The 20,057-nt window shown below is 34.5% G+C and overlaps 1 long non-coding RNA gene across 1 annotated transcript in view; it reads left to right on the top strand.

Annotated features, from left to right (window-relative positions):
- Positions 1-20,057, top strand: part of LOC149749517 (uncharacterized) — a 211,375-nt gene that overhangs the window by 169,348 nt on the left and 21,970 nt on the right. The window contains exon 3 of the long non-coding RNA XR_016392605.1: positions 16,281-16,393. This is a non-coding gene — a long non-coding RNA (uncharacterized LOC149749517). The remainder of the gene's footprint in view (positions 1-16,280; positions 16,394-20,057) is intronic.

Here is a 20,057-nt window from a genome sequence, read left to right as displayed (position 1 = left end):
TTATCTTTAAAAGCAGGGTTATAAAAACACTGTTTGAAAATTCTGCACTTACAGATGGGGCTTCTTTTCTGTGGTCATTACTGAGGTATCACCTAGCTGAGCCATTTCAGTAGGGAATCTCTATGTCAGAACTTTTAGTCATTCTTTGAGCTAGTAAGGTTTTCTAGCTTGGAAGAATATATGCCTGGCTAAGTGCTCTCAAAAGTTGTACAGTTGTAGCAGGAAAAGACATTAGTGGGTCCCAACATTTATAATATTGGTATGTAAACTTTCCTTTAAACAACCATACCTGTTATCTGTCAGTCCAGGGCCTTTAATTACCCTCTTCAGAGAATAATGCTTAGTTTCTTCTATACAGAAGTGGAATCATCCCCAGGTTGCATGGAATGAGGCAAGTGAAACATGGGTATAATTTCCTTTTAGATATACTGTCAATCAATCTTCCTGTTTTCATATCAAGTTCACCCCCACTTACATGTTTGTTACAGCCAATTCCAGAAACTTATGGGAGTTCAAACCCACAAATCAGATTGCTCCTCGGCACACTATAGAGTTTCCAGAACATTGTTCCTGATTTTTCCTCCCGTTTCCTTTTTAATTTAGTCCTTAAAACTTACTCAATCGGTATATTAGGAAGGTTTTGTGAGTTTGTGTAGGTTAAGTGCTGTCTGACATGATGTCTCCTGTAACATTTGAAACTTTAATATGATACGATATTTGTGTATTTCCTTTCATTTTTGCCTTATCATCCATGTTACTCAAATTAGCAACATTCTTAACTTTACACTAACACTTATATCCTGTACTGAAATTATAATACTTATCACTTTTCTAAGTTTCCTAAAAATACTAGAAAACCATAAACCTGATTTAATCAGATTTATAGTAACTTTGTCATGTCCTATTGTTTTCTTTCTTTCTTTCCCTATGAGTATTTTAAAATTAGCTCCAGAATATTCGAAGAGAATGTTTTTAGCATCACCAAAAAGTGGATTTACTTTTCTTACATTCAACTAATTTCTTAAAACCATTCTAAATTATAATGCAGTGATTTATGTTCATTTTTTATTTGGTTGATTGTTTTTGTTATTTATGGAGGTTTATTTGCCCTCTCTGCTAATGGAAATATGAATAGTATGCCTTTTACACATTCTCATAACAGTTTCATCATTATACCTATTGCATAGAATCCTTTTTATTTCTGGAGATATCCACCTGTGAGACATGTCATGTGGAACCAAAATGCCCATCTTCCCCTTATCCTTTTCATAATTAAGTATGCATTTCTTTGAACAGAATTCCTTGGTCTGTTTATATTGTACAGACATTTTTGTTCTACTTTTGGAATTTCACATCATTTTTTTCTAACCCTGGTGGTCTTTCTTCCCTGACTGATTGTTAATCTAATATTTCTGTGATCCTATTAAGTACTGTAAGGTAAAAGAAAACCCGTAGAGTTTATTCAGTTTTACTAACAGTAACTCATGTACCCTTAGCTTCTTCAAAAGGCTAAAGGGACAGAGATTAGACAATAGCGACTTTCCAGAAATAATCACGTGATCTGACATTTATTGCTAGGACAGTTAATATAGTCTAGTTCCTTATGTCAGGAATAATTCAGTATATATGTGGCACTTCATATTTTCACAATGATCTTCAATCATTAATAAAACATTTCCCATGACATTCCTGTCAGAGAGGTCAGTATAACTATCAGTAACAAGAACCTCTTAATAACAAAATAGTAAAAGAGTTACCATATCCTCTTTGTTTCTTGGTGTTAATTTTTAAGCATGTAAAATTTGAGCATTTATTAAATCCATTGACAATATTGCATTAGATTCATAAATTTTCAGTAAGGATGAGTTACTTTAAGTGATATTGTGAAAAGCTTAAGAAGTTATAATTCCCCTTTCAAAAGCAGGCTGCATTCAATAAAGTCTACTAATAAACATATAATAAATCTACTCTCAACTAAGGACTATTTGTTTAATTCAGAGAGGAGAGAATTCTAGAATATCTAGTGTTAGCAATGCCTTGCCCAGAATTGAATAATGTAACAGAGATTGATTAGAGGTTAAAATCATATTTGAGAAAGACTGTTGTTTTTCAAGTCAGTTTAATGAAAACCTAAGTCAGCATTTTGCAAATAGATATTGAAAAATAGTAGGCAATATACCCAGATGTTGATGAACTAAGACATCTGGCAAACATTATGTTCTTGTGCTCAGTTACCACACAATAAAATTGCTACAAAATTTTATTTTTATCTTGGCTTCATAAAGAGACTTTGGAAGTACACCCTCTATTTTTATTCTCCAAAGCTATCTGTACCTGATTTTTTTGTTTGTTCTCTTTTTATTTAATGCAGGGTAATCAATAATAACATTTATTTCTAAGTAGAAATATAAATATTCAGAAATATTTTTTCTTTCTTGGCAGGTTTTTTTTGTGACAAATTTGTTCATTTCATCCCATATGTCAATTGTCTTCCCAAAAAGTGATACTAACATATTATTTTCTAATATTTGTATTTTTACAGGTAAATCCACTTTTTCATTCCTAATATTTTTAATTTGTGTTTTCTATTTTGTCTGTGATCAGTCTTTCTTGGGTGTAGTTACTGTAGCAATTCTTTCAAGTAAACAAATTTTGGCTTTAAAATTTTTTTCTATATCAAGGGTTGGCTTTTCTTTTCCTGTAAATGGTTAGATAGGAAATGTTTGGGGCTTTGTTGACCATACAGTCTTTATTGCAACTACTCAAATCTGCCATTTTAGCATGAAAACCATCATAAAACACATAAATGAGTAAGCATGGCTGTGTTCCAATAAAACTTTGTTAAAAAAAACAAACTTCATTGTTGTCATGAGTTCAGTAAACATTTGGTAACAGAAATACCAGTGCTTCTTTGAAACATCTCTGTGCAATGTGTCACATCATCTACCTGAATTTTAGAAGTAAAAACTAGCAGGACTTGGCTTAGAGGATGATTCCAAAGTTTCTGACAATGAAAATCAGAACCTATAACTTTCTTTCTTAAAAATCTCCAATCACCACTTGCTTCTCATTTTTAATTAGAGTAAACCTACTGGCTCACTATGGTCTTTAAAACTCTACATGATCTAATTTCTTTGGACCTTGAGTCAGTCTCCCTCAATAACCACTTTCTAACCACACTGACATGCTCTTTATGCCTTGATACAGCCAGTTTATAGTTACTTGGCTCCTTTTGTCCTTCTGACTGACCCGCTCTTCCTTCATGTCTCTGTTTATCTGGCTTGGGTGTAATGTAAAGGCTAGGACCACTGGCCTACCACCAGACCATTCTCATATCTCACAAATTTGACACCTAGAGGTCATTTGTAACATTCCCCTTTCTCCATTTGGCATTTTTAATTTAACTTTATTTTTTTGGTAATAATCATGGGATGAAATAAATAATGATAGTGGCCAGAAAACAAATGTAGGCAGTGAATACTTTCTTTACTGAACTTCATATCTATAATCATGTACTAAATTAGAATTTAAAATAAATAATAATTTCAATATAAAAAAGAAAATAAGAAATGGATTAATGTTCTTTAGTTACAAATATGCAGTTCCTGAAAAAAGAAGAAGAATAAAAAAAATGCAGAGAGCAGCCATGCTCATGGAACCCATGGAAGCCAGCATCATGACCAATTACCTGTTGACTGAAACACCAGGCCTGCCTGCTTGCCCACAGATCCCTTAGCAGCTGGTCCACCCATGGTCCCTGCCACCTGGCCCACCAGAATCTCTGGCCTGGGCTGACTGTGAAGGGCTTTCCCTTTCTAGGCCAATCTGCAAAGACCAGAATTGGTGACTATTTCTTCAAATGTGCAAGCATCAATAAAAGGATACAAAGATCGATAGAATTAGGAAAGCATGATTCTACCAAAAGAGCAACTTACATAAAGCACCAAAGAAATGTTATTGAATTGCCTGAAAAACAAGAAACAAAAAACGAACAATCCTCTTAAAGAAGTTCAGTCATCCATTAGATAAAAAACTAAATGATATCAGGAAAATAATACATAAACAAATGAAAAGTTCAACAAAGATATAGAAACCATTAAAAAAAAAAAGAACCAAACAAATTCTGGAACTGAAGAATAAGGTGTCCGACATAAAAAATTCAACAGAAGGCTTCAAGAGCAGACTTGGTCAACCAGAAGAAAGAATCAGTGAAGTTGATGCCAGATCATTTAAAATTATCCAGTTAGAGGAAGAAAAAGAAAAAAGAATTAAAAAAATAAGGAAGACAGTCTATGGAACTTATGGAACATGATCAAGTGAACCAATATATTCATCAGATGAATTCCAGGAGAAGAGAAAGAGAAAGGGGCAGAAGAGTTATTTAAAGTAATGTTGGCTGAAATTTTCCCAAATGTATGGTGAGCAACCAGCTTCATGAAGCCCAAAGAACAAAAACTGAGGGAACTGGTCACTAGACTTGACTTAAAAGAAGTGCTAAAGGGACTTTTTCAAATTGAAACAAAAGAAAGATAAACAGCAACAAGAAAGCATTTGAAAGCTCCCTATTAAAGTAAATATATAGTCAAATTCAGAATACTCTAACATTGTAATGGTGGTGAGTAAATCCCTCTTATCCCTAGTATAAAAGTTAAAAGACAAAAGTATTAAGAATACCTATAATCCAAAAATTTGTTAATGAATATACAATATAAAAAGAAGTAAATTTTGACATCAATAATAAAGTGGGGGAGGAGTAAAATTGTTGATTTTTTGCATGTGATTATAGTTGTTACCAGCTTTATTTTAACTATTTATATAACTATAAGAAGTTTTATTCAGACTTCATGGTAACCACAAAGAAAAAACCTACAGTAGATACAAAAAAAAAAATCAAAATATATCATTACCAAAAAGAATCACAAAGGAAGACAGTAAGAGATGAACAACAGAACTACAAATCAGACAGAAAACAACAAAATGACAATAGTAAGTCCTTTCAATTATCTGTCAATAATTACTTCAAACATAAGAGGATTAAACTCAAACAAAAGATAAAGAGTGGCTTAAAGTACTAAAAATAAATAAGATCCAACTGTATACTGTTTATCAGAAACTCAATTTAGATTTAATGACACAAATGGGCAGAAAATAAATAGATGGAAAAAAGATATTCCATGTAAATGGTAATCAAAAGAGAGTAGCAATGACTGTAATAATATAAGACAAAATAAACTTTAAATTTAAAACTCTCACCAAGAGACAAAGAAGGTCATCACATAATGATAAATGTCAAATCGACAAGATAAAAAACATATATACATATATATATGTATATATATAGTTGACCCTTGAACAACATGAGTTTGAACTGTGTGGGTCCACTTATATGCATATTTTTTTCAATAAATATAGTACTTGCATTTTTATTTTTACAGATCTTTAAGTGTGTGGGAATAGTTTGTGATTGATAAAAGATCACAATATGCAGAATCAAAAGAAATTAGAATTTGAGTCCTGATTATATCCAAACTGCTTCAACTTCCTGGCCTTGGGTCAGTCATTTATCAACCTTTGCTTCTGAGGCAGAGATAGCAGTATGCAGATTTTCAACTGTGTGGAGGGTTAGTGCCCTTAACCCCACATTGCTCAAAAGTCAATTGCACATCCAACATCAGGGCCCCTAAATATAGAAAGCAAATATTGAAAGATCTGAATTGAGAAATACACAGTAATACACCAATAGTAGACTTCAGTACCCCACTTTCAATAATAGATCATCCAGAGAGAAAAGTCAATAAGGAAACAACAGGCTTGAACAATACTATAGACCAAATTTACCTAATAGATGTACACAGAATATTTCACTCAACAACAGCAGAATATGCATTCTTCTCAAGAGCACACAAAACATTCTCCAGGATAAATCACATACTAGGTCACAAAACAAGTCTTAACAAATTTAACAAGATTGAAATCATTTCACATATCTTTTTCCAACCACAATGGAATGAAACTAGAAATCAAATTGGAGGAAACAGAAAAATACAAAAATACATGAAAATTAAACAGTATACTCATGAATAACCATTGGATCAAAGAAGAAATCAAAACAGAAATAAATCTTGAGACAAATGAAAATACAATGTATCAAAACTTATGGGATACAGCAAAAGCAGCGCTAAAAGGGATTGTTTATAGTAATAAACACATACATTTAAAAAAGACTAATTTCAAATAAACAATTTAACTGCACCTCAACATGTAAAGAAACTAGAAAAAGAACAATCTAAGGTCAAAGTTGGCAAAAGGGAGGAAATATTTAAAAATAGAGAAGAAATAAAGGAAATAGAAAATAGAAAAACAATAGAAAAAAACTGCTAAAACTGAGTTGAACTTTTGAAAACATAAAAATAATTAATAGAAACTTAGCTAGACTAACCACGTAAAAAAAGAGAAAAGACTCGAATAAATAAAATCAGAAATGAGGGCTTCCCTGGTGGCATAGTGGTTGAGAGTCCACCTGCCAATGCAGGGGACACGGGTTCGTGTCCCGGTCTGGGAAGATCCCACATGCCGCGGAGCGGCTAGGCCCGTGAGCCATGGCCACTGAGCCTGCGTGTCTGGAGCCTGTGCTCCGCAACGGGAGAGGCCACAGAAGTGAGAGGCCCGTGTACCGCAAAAAAAAAAAAAAAAAAAATCAGAAATGAAAGAGGAGACGTTACAACAGATGTCACAGAAATTTTAAAAAGATCAAGGCAAATTATTATAAATAATTATATGCCAACACATAGGATGACCTACCAAAGACTGAATCCAGCAGAAACAAAAAGTTTAAAAAGACCAACAGCAACATAGGAGATGGAATTAGTAATCAAAAACTTCCCAACAAAGAAAAGCCCAGGATAAGATGACTTCCCAGGTGAATTCTACCAAACATTTAAAGAAGAGTTAATACCAATTTTTCTTAAACTCTTCCAAAATATAGAAAAGCAAACACTTCCAAACTCATTCTGTGAGGCCAATATCACCCTGATACTAATGCATACCACAAGAAGACAAAACTATAGACCAATATCCCTGATACACATGTAGGCAAAAATTTTCAACAGAATACTAGCAAATGGAATTCAACACCACTAAACATACAGGATCATACACTATAACCAAGTGGGATTTATCCCTAGGGTGCAAAGATGATTCAATATACAGGAAACAGTCAATGTGATATGCCACGTTAACAGAATAAGGGATAAAAATCAGATAATCATCTTGATAGATACAGAAAGGACATTTGAAAAAATTCAACACACTTTTATGATAAAAAAATTTCTCAGCAAATTAGGTATAGAAGGAACTTATCTCAACAAAATAAAGGTCACTTATAATAAGCTTACAGCTAAATTATACTCTATGGTGAGAAACTGAAGGCTTTTCCTTTAAGATCTAGAACCATAGAATTATACCCACTCTCACCACTTTTATTCAACATAGTACTAGAATAACTAGCCAGAGCAATTAGATGAGAAAAAGAAATAAAAATATCCAAATTGGAAAGAAGTAAAATTATTTCTGTTTGCACGTGGCATGACCTTATATATAGAAAACCCTAAAGAATTCCACCAAAAAATACTGCTAGAATAAACAAATTCAGTAAAGTTGTATTATACAAAATCAATATAGAAAATCCAATTGCATTTCTATACACTAAGAGCAAAATATCTGATGAAAGAAATTCAAGTAGACACTAATAAATGGAAAGTTATTCTCTGTGCATGCATTGGAATTACCATCTAATATAGGAATCTCACTTTTTGTTATATATCCAAAGGAACTGAAACCAGGATTTTGAAGAGATATATGAACTCCCTTGATCATTTCATCATTATTCACAATAGCCAAGATATGGAAACAACCTAAGTGCCTATATGTGGATGAATGTATAAAGAAAAGAGAGTATGTACATATGATAGAATATTAATCAGCTTTAACAAAGAAGGAAATCCTGTCATTCACAACAATGTGGATAATCTTGTAGGACATTATGCTAAATGAAATAAGCCAGAAACAGAAGGACAAGTACTACTTTATACTACTTAGATTAGGAATCTAAAATAGTCAACTCAGAAGCAGAGAGTAGAATAATTGTTCCCAGGAGCTACAGGTGGGGGTGAATGGGGAAGCATTAGTTAAAGGATACAAAGTTTCAATTATATGAATAAGTACTAGAGATCCACTGCACACTATAGAGCCTATAGTTAACAATACATATTATACACTTCAAAATTTCTCAGAGGGTAAATCTTGTGTTAAATGTTCTTACCACAAAACAATGACAGTAATAATAAAGAGGTCATGAGGAAACTTTTGGAGATAATGGTTTGTCTAGATCACATATTGTGGTTATGGTTCTACAGATGAATATTTATCTCTAAACTCATCAAGTTGTATACATTGAATATGAACAGCTTTCATATATATAAATGAAACCTTACTAATGTGGTTTCAACAAATATAAAGAAGTGTTTCCAAAAGAATAACCTCCACAAAGCTCAGAGAATGATTTGCACATATACTGACAGCTTTAGTGCAAATCAAATTGTTTTTTCATCTTTATGAATACTGAGCTATTATCCTTTCGTTGAAAACTACTGCTTAAGCACACTAAAATATCAGACTATAGGGTGTGGGGACAGGAACTGCAACTGACTGAAACCAAGTGGAACAGTTTCAAATTATTATGTACTGGCTCTGAAAACAAAGGTTTATGGCTGAAAGTGGTAATGTGTGGGAGAGGCTTATAACTGGGGATTCTCTAAATCAGTTTTCATGTAAATTATAATATTTACTAAGGAATAAGTAAAATGTATAAATATAACCTGCCTGTATATTACTAAAATCAACATTACTGACAACAATCACTTAGAAATTAGGACAGCAGAAGGTTTTTGCAGGTGATAGTATTTTATCACTGACAATAATTCTGTTTAGATTTATCAGTAGTGCTGATAACAAAAAGTAGACTAGTGTTATTTGGTTTTATTATTGTTTTTACATGCAGACAATGCACCCCCTTCATTTCTGCACCCAGAGCAGTACTACTCCCATTATAGGACCTTTGCCCCATTACCTTGCCTTTATTATGCCACTGAGTAGAAGGGTGACTCAAATCCAGGCCCTATCATTTACAACAGTATGACTGTAGGAGAGATATTACTTAACTTTCTGTAAGTGGGGAACTTTTTTCTCATATGATTAGTGTGAGAACTAAGTTAGTACATACATACACATATATATGAATATAAATATTCATTTGAGTATTTATATACTTGAGAAGATATGTCTATTCACACATGAATATTTATATACAAATATGCTATCTGTTGTCTGTGGTATACACACACACACACACACACACACACACACACAGATAATTTGGACTATTTTACCAAACCATACATTGTAATTCTAATTCATAATCATTCTCATATTGATATCTTGTTTTATTTAATTATTTTTTTCTATATGAAATTATATAATTACAATATTATGTCTATACCATTATGATATATTAATCATTATATCACATATATAATTATTTTCTCTTTTTATAGCATATGCACATGAAATCAATCCTTAGCAATCCTTATCTGTCTTTTTACCATTTAGAATGATGTTTGACAAATAGTACAAAAGTACAAACTCAAATATTTCTTGAATTAAACAGTGCACATATATATGTAGAGAGAGAGAGACAAAGAGATAGCAAGAGAGAGACAGAGAATGATACAATTATATAAACACCTGGGCCAATAGCTATGCCATTTGTTGGTTAGCATTAGAAGAGGGCCAGGTTTTAGGGAAGAGTAAGAGTTTTGTTTTGAACCTGGTTTAAGTATTACTAAGGACAGGATTAAGAAGATATCAGTGATAGAGGAATAAAAGTAGACATGAGTGCTGACACATTATTTAAAGAGAAAGAAATTTTAAGGAAATAAGACATCGTATTACTAAGGACAGGATTAAGAAGATATCAGTGATAGAGGGATAAAACTAGACATGAGTGCTGACACATTATTTAAAGAGAAAGAAATTTTAAGGAAATAAGACATCAACTGTGCAACAAGATGATGAGAATTCTAGTTAGAAAACTTTCCATTTGGTTTAGCAACATGGAGATATTAGCAACAGTAGTGATGATGGATTTGTAAGGGTGGAAGCCAGATGAGAAAGGGTAAAAGAGTAACTGATAGATTAGGAAGTAGAAGTTGTTTGTAGAAAACATTTTCGAGAATACTAATAGAGAGCCAATCAATATGGCCATGGCTGGAGGAAGATTTTTTATAATGATGCTTTTAATAAAAAAGAGCTACACTGGTCAGTAAGGTAGAAACTGTTCACAGTGCCTATTGAGAACTGGAAAAATTGAGATGTGCCATAAATGTAAAACACATACCAGATTTTGCAGACTTGGTAAGAAGAAAATAAAGTAGATTGTTTCTTACACATATCTTCAGTGCATATCAAGGTGATAATATTTTTAATATGTTGAATTAAATAAAATATATTATGAAAATTAGTTTTTCATGTTTTTCTTTACTTTTTAATGTAGTTATATATGTGGCTTGCATGATATCTCTATTGGACAGGGCTGATGTATAATATATTTGAATGCCTAACTCAGTTGAAGGAGAAATAAGAAAGGAAGAGGAAAATATTCTCTCAAATTCTCAAGACAAAGAGAAGATGAGATTGTGAACAAGGTAGACTGGATTTGATCTCTTTTTTTTTTGCGGTACGCGGGCCTCTCACTGTTGTGGCCTCTCCCGTTGCGGAGCACAGGCTCCGGACGTGCAGGCTCAGCAGCCATGGCTCACGGGCCCAGCCGCTCCGCGACATGTGGGATCTTCCTGGACCGGGGCACAAACCCGTGTCCCCTGCATCGGCAGGCGGATTCTCAACCACTGCGCCACCAGGGAAGCCCTGGATTTGATCTTTGAGAGAAGGTAGGGAATGCATATGGATACAGGAAGGCTTCTTGAATTATTGGGGGAAAGTCAAAGGTTTATGTATGCTTTCTGTGTGTAGTATTTGTGCCAGTGTTTCAGTAGATTGCTTTAATGTGGTTTGGATCCAAGATGCAAGCTGTAGTGGACATATAATAGGGTGGCCCCTCATGATCCCCATGCCTTAGTATTCACGCCTTTTATAATTTCCTTTAGGTGTGGGTGGGATCTGTGACTTGCTTCTAGCTAACAGAGTATGATGACAAAGTTGAGATTTTGCCAATGTAATTAAAATCGCCAATAAATTCTATTAGAATTAATCAGATGAACACCCTTAAAAGAAGCGCTGGGACCTCCTTGAGGTGAGATATTGCCCTTGCTGGCTTGATGAAGTAGGCTGCCACGTGGAGGAAGCCCACTTGCCAAAGAACTGTGGATGGCCTCTAGGAACGTTAAGCATCTTCTAAGACTTAAGAGTGGCCTCCAGCCTAGGACTAGCAGAAAGCCAATGCCCTCAGTTACACAGTCACAAGAAACTGACTCTTACTAACAACATGAATGATCTTGGAAGTGGATTCTTCCCTAGTTGAGCCTCCAGATGAGGATGTTATCTGGCTAATAACCTGATGGTAACCTTTTGAAACCCTGAACAGAGTAGCCAGGGAAGCCATGTTTGGACTCCTGACCCACAAATACTGAGAGATAATAAATGCAGATTGTTTAAAATCACCAGGTTGGTGCTCATGTGTAACACAGCAACAGAAAAATAATAAAAAGGCTTCTTCAATTAAACAGTTTGAATGGTGCGCATCAGAGTTCTACAGACCTGAGTTCTAGTCTGAGATGTAGTGTTTAAATATTTTTTAATCTATGCACTTCCCTGTTTTAGATCACTTTCTTCTTCTGCAAAACAAAAACAAAACATTCTGGCCTAAATTAAATCTTTATGATTATCTCCAAATCCAACATTCTATTATTGTTCAATTGGTAAATATTCAGAGAATAATTCTCAATGGTCATTTTCTACAACTTTCAGAGCCATATTAAAACTTGGCACTTAAACTTTTCTGCAACTTTATACCATCCACAGACATTGGCAACAGACATATAATGAACAAAACAGTGTGCACCAAAAGAATAAATATATAATTAATATGATAAAAATGTCATACAAATCCATTATTTAATTTGTATTTGGAAGTTTGCCAACAATGACTTCTGAAGATCTTTTTGGAAAGAAAAATCTACTGGTGTTTTATATTAATCTTAGATTCTTAAGTGCTTAAAAGCTTGAGTTTTCTTTAAAGTAAATAATACCTAACCATGAAAATGGAATATTATAGTAGGCATACAACAACATTTTCAATACAAGAAACAACTATTTGTGCCTTTCTAAAATTACCCAGCCAAACCTGTATCACCTGGTAAAAATAAAAAACTGCTTCTCAGCCCTAGAAGTTGAGTCTGATTATGAAGAGACTCAGCTACTTTCTTCCCTTCTTATAGATGTGTCAAATTACAGATGAGCTTACATTTTAATAGCAAACTTAATGGGAGGGTCTTAGAGTAAAATGTACACACACACTTCATAAAAGCAACTGGCAGATTTTAAAAATGAATGATGGTAAATAATAAACTCAAGATAGCAAGTATCTTGTAGGGTGGTACCGAGCCCTATATTTATTCCTGTCAGAGTTAATATTTCCATTGATGATCTATAAAAATAAGTAAAGCATCCCACTAACCATATTTTCACGTGAAATTACATTGAAGGAACGCGTGGAGGGAAGAGAAACAGTGCAAAACAAATAGACTGTGACAAGATCATAGCAAACCCCTCTAGTTGTTGACAGTGTAAAACTTCAATCTAAGAGTTCTTCACACAAATCAGAGTAGAAATGAATGCCAATGGGGTCAGTGATGATTTCATTATTTGGAGCTGAAATACGAAAAGGCATGTGAGAAAAATATTGGAATGTGTCAAAAGATGATTCATTATTGTACAAAAATTTAACACAAATATATTCAGGAAGAAATAGAAAGGAAACACAACAGTATGTTTTCTAACTTGAAAATGAACTGTAAAATTTGAAACAGTAGATCTGCAGAAATTAAATGGCCTAACATATGAATTTGTTTGGGTGGGAAAAAGAACCATGAGGCCTGAATTAGTCACAAAATCACTCCTTATGTCATCTGTTATATATAAACTAAAATAACAACATCATTTTTACATTGTGAATGAGGAACTGTTTCTGATAAGTGTAAAGCACATTTGGCACAAAGTTGGGTTCTTCTGGAAATAGGGTCTTGTGTTTATTCCTATACTTGAAAGCAAACATTGTACTTTCTTTTTCTTTGGGAAGTTAATATTTGTGATACATAGTTTCTTCTATCCTTCCCAGGTATTTATAAAATAAAATTATACAACAGTATTTGCCCTCTTTCCAACAACATTACTCTACGAAACAATAACTTTTCAGGTACCGTTCATGAATGAACGGTTGCCTTCAGGAATTAGAAAGAGAGATACTTGGAATGAGGTGAACTCCATATTTTCCCAGCTATGCTTCCTAGGGTAAGTAGCTAAATTTCTCTGAACTTCTGTTTCCACAACAAGAAAATGGAAACTCAAATAAGTTAATTTTATCTGCAAAAGTACTGAATGCATATAAATGATATGTATATAAAATGTTATGGCAACTACATTTCATCCTATTCAGGCAAAAAATACATAAAGTGCTAGCCATCAATGGCTGGGCTGACAATTACTACCTCTATAGCCAATGCATTTCCTTTTTTCATAACCTGCTTCCATCTGCCTTCTACTGATTGTGTGAGCAAGTTGATTGTTTCCTCATACTCTCCCCTGCTCTTCCTCCATGCATCTAAAAGTTGTAGAACAACATGAGAGCCAAGAAAGCAGTTATAGAATTTCCCCCTTGAGCAAAGGTTTTTAAAGTTAAAATCTTAAAAATTGAAAGCAAATTAAAATCATAAGGATGAAAACATAAAACACCAATGACATCACATTCTTTCTTTAGACTTACTGTAGAAACACACAATCCAAACTTTCCTGTTTTGCAATAATCATCAAAATTGGAATTCAAAACAGGACATGTGAAGCAAGTTTTGTGAAACTATTATGTATTATTTCTATCATATTATCATATCAAACTTCTGTCAAAGTTTCTGATCATAGGTACAAGAAGAGATGGGGGAAAGGGAGATAAATGTTCTACTTCTTTTCTTCTACCCTTTAAGATTTAAATCACTTTAAGGTAAAGCAATAAAAGTTATCTAAAGTGGCTTATACACAGTGATGAAACCAGACTACTTCTAATATATCCATGCATTTGAATCTTTTGCAGAGGGTTCATTAATCTTATATCTCTCTCATCTTTCTTTCTTATAATAGCATTTTTGACTAATATCTGTTCATGATTTACTCACTAACTGAATGTAGACATTGATATCTTTGAGACAAACAATCCTAGGCTGGTTGATTTAGTTACTTATTTGGCAATTATTTAATATTCCTAAACAGTTGTTCGCTTGTTAACAAAATGAAGATATTAATAGCTTTCAGTTCTAGATAAACCCTAAGCCAGTTAAAGGTACAGGGTCTGATGAGCGGCATTGGAAAAAAACATTTTCATAGCCTTTTCTATTTAACTACATCAAATAAACTGATATAGTTAAATAGAAACTGATCAAATAAACCTATAAAATCTAACCTTCAAAACAATGACTTATTTATTAGGAAGCAGTAGATGATGGGAGAGTACTGAGTCCCAGTCTTAACACTGGGCGGAATGGCCTACTGGTTGAGTGATAGTGTGCCACCTAACTTCATTCCTTATCTTCCAACAAATAGGCATTAAAAATAAGTGGCCCCAAGGTAACCAAGCCATAGTCCAAGCAAAAGCACTGAACTTATCACCCGACACATAATTCATAAAGGAATACATCTACTCTAAGAGAATATGTCCACAGTTTGAGATTATCTAATAAGAGAAAAGTGGAAATTAGGAGATATTGGAAAATCATACATATTTTTTGCCTTGTCCACTGTTTTTCTTTCCTTGATAGAATCCAATGTTATTCTGAATATCTATTAAATAATTAGGTATTTTTATAAGGGTTAAACAACAACAAAAACCTCACTTGAAAATGAGAATAAAATTTTTGTTATCGCGTAAAGATAGCCATACTAGTAATATAAAGAGCAGGAACCAATAAGAAACTATTTATAAGGTAGTACAACCTTGAGCACTGGCACTTTGGCTTTTCATTATTTTCCTAAGGTGACCCACTTGGACCAACCTTAATTAAGAATTGTACCCTCATAAAATAGATATTACCTTGATTACTATGCATGGAATGTCAATACTCATACTCCCACTTGCTATTTGTAAAGGGATAATAATCAAAACATATTTATTCTGAAGCTATAAAGAAGCATAAAGCTGGAATGCATGGTAAGGTCATTTTGTCTATTTTCTTTTTTTATGTGATTGCAATTAAAATAAATGACTAAAACTCTCCGTTTGAAAAACTTTAGAGCATATTTTTCACCTTTTTAAAGCAATGTCAAAACAATACCACAGGAAAAAAATGTGAGCTTAAAAACATTTTTATCGTATGTGTGTTATAATTTGACTCATTTTTTCCCCATTGTTCTTAAAAAGAAGTTTTAATAATCTTCCAAAATTATTTTCCATTTTTAATACCCCCAAGTCCTACATATGCCATGTGAAAGAATTTCAATCTAAAATGGAACCAGAGAATATAAAATGGAAAATCTTCTACATGTGTCCTCAGGAAAACAAAACTTAAGAACTGAGATACTGATTTCCCGTAAATGTCTGATTTACAGAAAACTGATAGTATTGGAATGTTCTTAAATGATAGGAAGTTGGTCAGGGAACCTTGGGAAATTTTGCTTATGGTTTCCAGAGGCATGAACAAGAAATGACTCTGGGTGAGTTGGTCTCATAAATTAAGCTGAACTGAGCTTTGTTTGTGGACTGGGCTGGTTTTGTCTCCTCAGAAAATTTCAGAAATGGTCTCCATTTGTTTTTTTATTTTAGCAGACTGTAACTGAACTCTCACTTCTTTATACTCCCTGTCCATAAATACAGCATATCCCAAATCCTCAACGACTCATCTGCAGCTTGCTACAGTTTATGTGTTCTGAACTGCAATTCTGCTAATCCTAAATGAATCTCGTCTTTTTGACAATTTTGAGCTTGCCTCATTTTATCTTTTTTTTAGGTAGACATTCCTTGGCACTGGAAGTGGGATCCAAAGGAGATGACCCCCAAAGGACAATGACCCTCAGAATTGTGTGAAGTACCCGCACAAAAGCCCTTGAGCTCATTGCTTATGTGAGTCATTGTCTACTTTTGGCTTGGTGATTCTCCTCTCAGATTCTGGTCTCCCTCCATTCAGTTGAGCTTTCTGACTTTGTTAAGGGTCTGTTGAAAGGTTTTATCGTTTTTGGTGAGTCCTTGTTTGTTTTCTTGTAGGAAACATGCTAGAATTTCAGTGTAATTCCTTTGGAATGCTAGAGAGCAAAAATTAATTCTGTCAGTGGGCATAGGTTGAGCAAGTAAATGCTGTTAGAGTGCTTGCCACCTCCCTTTAGAGACTTTGGTCTCTAAGGCAAAGACTTATGTGAGAGCACAAATTGGTCACAGACACTGGTCACAAATGTCAGGCCAGACTGACATTAGGTCATCTGCCAACTGCAAGACAATTTACATGTAACAAGGGACAACTGGTCACAGGTCGAACAACTAGGGCGAACGCTGTCTTCCAGGAGAAAAAAAGAGAAAGACAGTATGTATCCCATGAAAGGCACACTGTAAAACAAAACATAACTCCCAACCCTGAGCACACCCATTAGGCTATTTAGGAATTCTTCTTTTCCTCTCAAGAAAGCTTCTGAGATATGAGATTCCAGTCATCCCAGTGCTCTTCAGGGATCCTAACTGATTTTATGTTAAAAAATTATGGTCTCTCCTCATGTGCATTTTTGACTAGATGGTCCATTCTTACTAAAGATAACATAGAACTCCAATGGCTGTTATGAAGAACTTTCAGTCTGCCCGAACATGATTTTCTCCAGACTAGAAAGACTGCGGCAATAGAATTAAACAATCTGAGTTGGATAACTATTTTAATTGGTACCTAGAGGCTTCTAAATATGTTCAGGATTTTAAAATTACCTCTTTGTAAAATATTATTTCTAAGTTAACTGAAAGAAATAAACAAAGGAGATAAACAGGCAGCTAAGGCCTCTTCCTTGGTGACATGAGCCAAGGTTCCCCTAAACCCATTACTCTCCCCTCTCTATATCCACCTTTGCCTTCTTCAAACCCCCTTTCTTTATCTAGACTCCCCTTCTTCTCTAGTGAGTAAACTTTACCAACTGAGCCAATTAAAACTTTCCCTTTTAAAATTAGGTCTTCTGGGGACTTCCCTGGTGGTCCAGTGGTAAAGAATCCACCTTACAGTGCAGGGGATGTGGGTTCAATCCCCGGTCAGGGAACTAGATCCCACATGCCATGTGGCAACTAAGCCCGTGTGCCACAACTACTGAGCTCTCGCACCTCAACTAGAGAGCCTGCGTGCTGCTAACTACAGAGCCTATGTGCTCTGGAGCCCATGCACCACAACTACAGAGCCCACGTGCCCTGGAGCCTGCATGCCACAACTAGAGAGAGAAAACCCACATGCCGCAACTAGAGAGACGCCTGCATGCTACAACAAGATTCTGCATGACTCAACGAAGATCCTGCGTGCTGCAACTAAAGACCTGATGCAGACAAAAATAAATAGAAATAAATAAATAATAAATAAATCTTAAAAAAAATTAAGTCTCCTGAGGATCCTGCTAAACCATTAATTAATTTTGTTCCACGGACCAAAGTGGAACTTGGAGGTATAGTAAACTATTTTCCCAAGGTAACTGGGGATCCTCATAGATTTGCCAAATCAGTATTATAATTCAAACTTAACCTGATTTCTCCGATCTTTATCAGTTAATCCACATGCTTATTGGAGGAGGTCAAGCCCAGCATTGAACGAAAACTGCTTATTGGGAAAGCCCCAAACAATCTTTGAAATTCCAAGTCAGTCAGCCAATAGCTCTTTTATATGACCAAGCTCCTGCCATACCCCAAGGCTACATCTTGCCATCCTGAGAGCTTTCCATAAGCCAGTGCATGGGAACAAAATTAACGCATGCACCCAAAAGCCTGTTGAATCTATTCATGATTACTACAGCAGAATCCAAATTGTTTTTAAAGAAAATATGGACTCCCTATATACATTGCATCTAGCAGGGTGGCCTTTATTTCAATGTTTTAGTTAAAACAGAGATCTATCTCTGTTAATCAAGAGAACCCACACAGAATGAAAGATAATGTCCACCCTGAACTTGTCAATGTAGCTAACCAGTTAACCCACACCCCAGAAGATGTTTCCAGAAAAAGGGCAACTAAAATTTTACATCTCTGACTTCAACAGATGGAATCTCCCAAGCAGACTCTTCCTAACTGATTTTGTCATTATGGTTAAAAAAAAAACAAAAAAAACCCCAAAACCTGGCCATTGGAAGAGAGACTGCCACAAATTTTTTTTAAAAGTCTAGACAATTACAGCTTTCCAAGACCCAAGGGTCAAACTCATCCCAGTGATGGGACTCCAAAGAAGCACATAGACTGTTCCCATTTTACCATTAAATAGACTGGGGAAACTACTCTCCAGATCCGGTAAAAATCCCTTACATATCAATTGACACAGGAGCTACTCTATCAGTTCTCAACCCTGCTACAAATAAACAGTCCCTTCAAATAGTGGGGAGTTCAAATTAACCACAATGTGTCTTTATTTCTCAATCTATACCCTTTTGTTTGGGACCTTTGAAAGATAAACACCTGTTTTTCCTCAGTGATTAGGCTCCTGTTCATTTATTAGGATGAGATTTCCTAGAAAAATATCATGCTGCCATTTCTTTCTCTTGAAAGAGAGAAATAAATCTTGTTAAACTCTCTTGAATTTAAGTCCCTTGAATCTAAGCCCCAAGAAAATCCAAACCTTTTCTCTCTCACATGTACTTTACAAGCCATAGAAGAACAAATTTCAGGTACATCTCTGTTACTAAATTTAGTGTCTCCTAGTCTATGAGCAAAATCTTCCACAGACATATACAGAAATCATATTGCTTTTCACTATGTTAAGATCCAAGTCAATCCCTCAAAACCTCTCTCCAAAATTAATCAATACCCTATAAACAAAGAAGCTTTACAGGGCATAAGACTTATCATAGATGACTATAAAGCACAGGAACTTATTATCCCTTGCAGTAGTCCTTGTAAAACCCGTTTTACCTATAAGAAAACGTAATGGTCTAGAATGAAGATTTGTTCAAGATCTCCATGCAATACATAACATTGTTATTCCTCACCATCCTGTTGTTCCTTATTCCCATACATTATTAGCATTATTCCCTCCTGAAAGCAAATTTTTCATCGTGATCAATTTATGCAAGGCATTTTTCAGTATTCTAGTTGATGAGGCTGGCCAATATATTCTTGCTTTTACCTTGGAAGGACAATTTATCTGGACAGAAATGGCCCACCATTTTTCTAAAGGTCCTTCTTACTTCTCACAAAATTTAAATGCTGACCTCGATGATACAAAATTTTCTGGAGGCTCTACCATACTACAGTATGTAGATGATTTACTTCTCTACTCACCCTCTCAAGCCTCCTCACAAGAAGACAGATTTCACTGTTACAGCTCTGTCCAATATTTAGGATATTTAATATCAGAACAAGGATAACACCTAGATGCTGATAGGTTTCATGGCATCTTGAGCTTCCCAAAATCTAAAACCAAATGTCAATTATGAGGTTTTCTTGGGCTAGCTGGTTATTGTCACAATTGGATTCCAAACTTCTCTTTAATGGCCCAGGCTTGTATATCTTACTAAAAACTATTAAACCTGACCCTGTTATCTGGAAAAACCAAGATGATCTAGCC

Source organism: Delphinapterus leucas, chromosome 3 (assembly GCF_059928025.1).
Source record: "Delphinapterus leucas isolate spDelLeu-1000000601 "Yukka" chromosome 3, BTC_Dleu_Yukka2, whole genome shotgun sequence".
Taxonomy (NCBI): Eukaryota; Metazoa; Chordata; class Mammalia; order Artiodactyla; family Monodontidae; genus Delphinapterus; species Delphinapterus leucas.
Note: the sequence above shows the minus strand (reverse complement) of the source record. Positions and strands in the feature narration are given on the sequence as shown.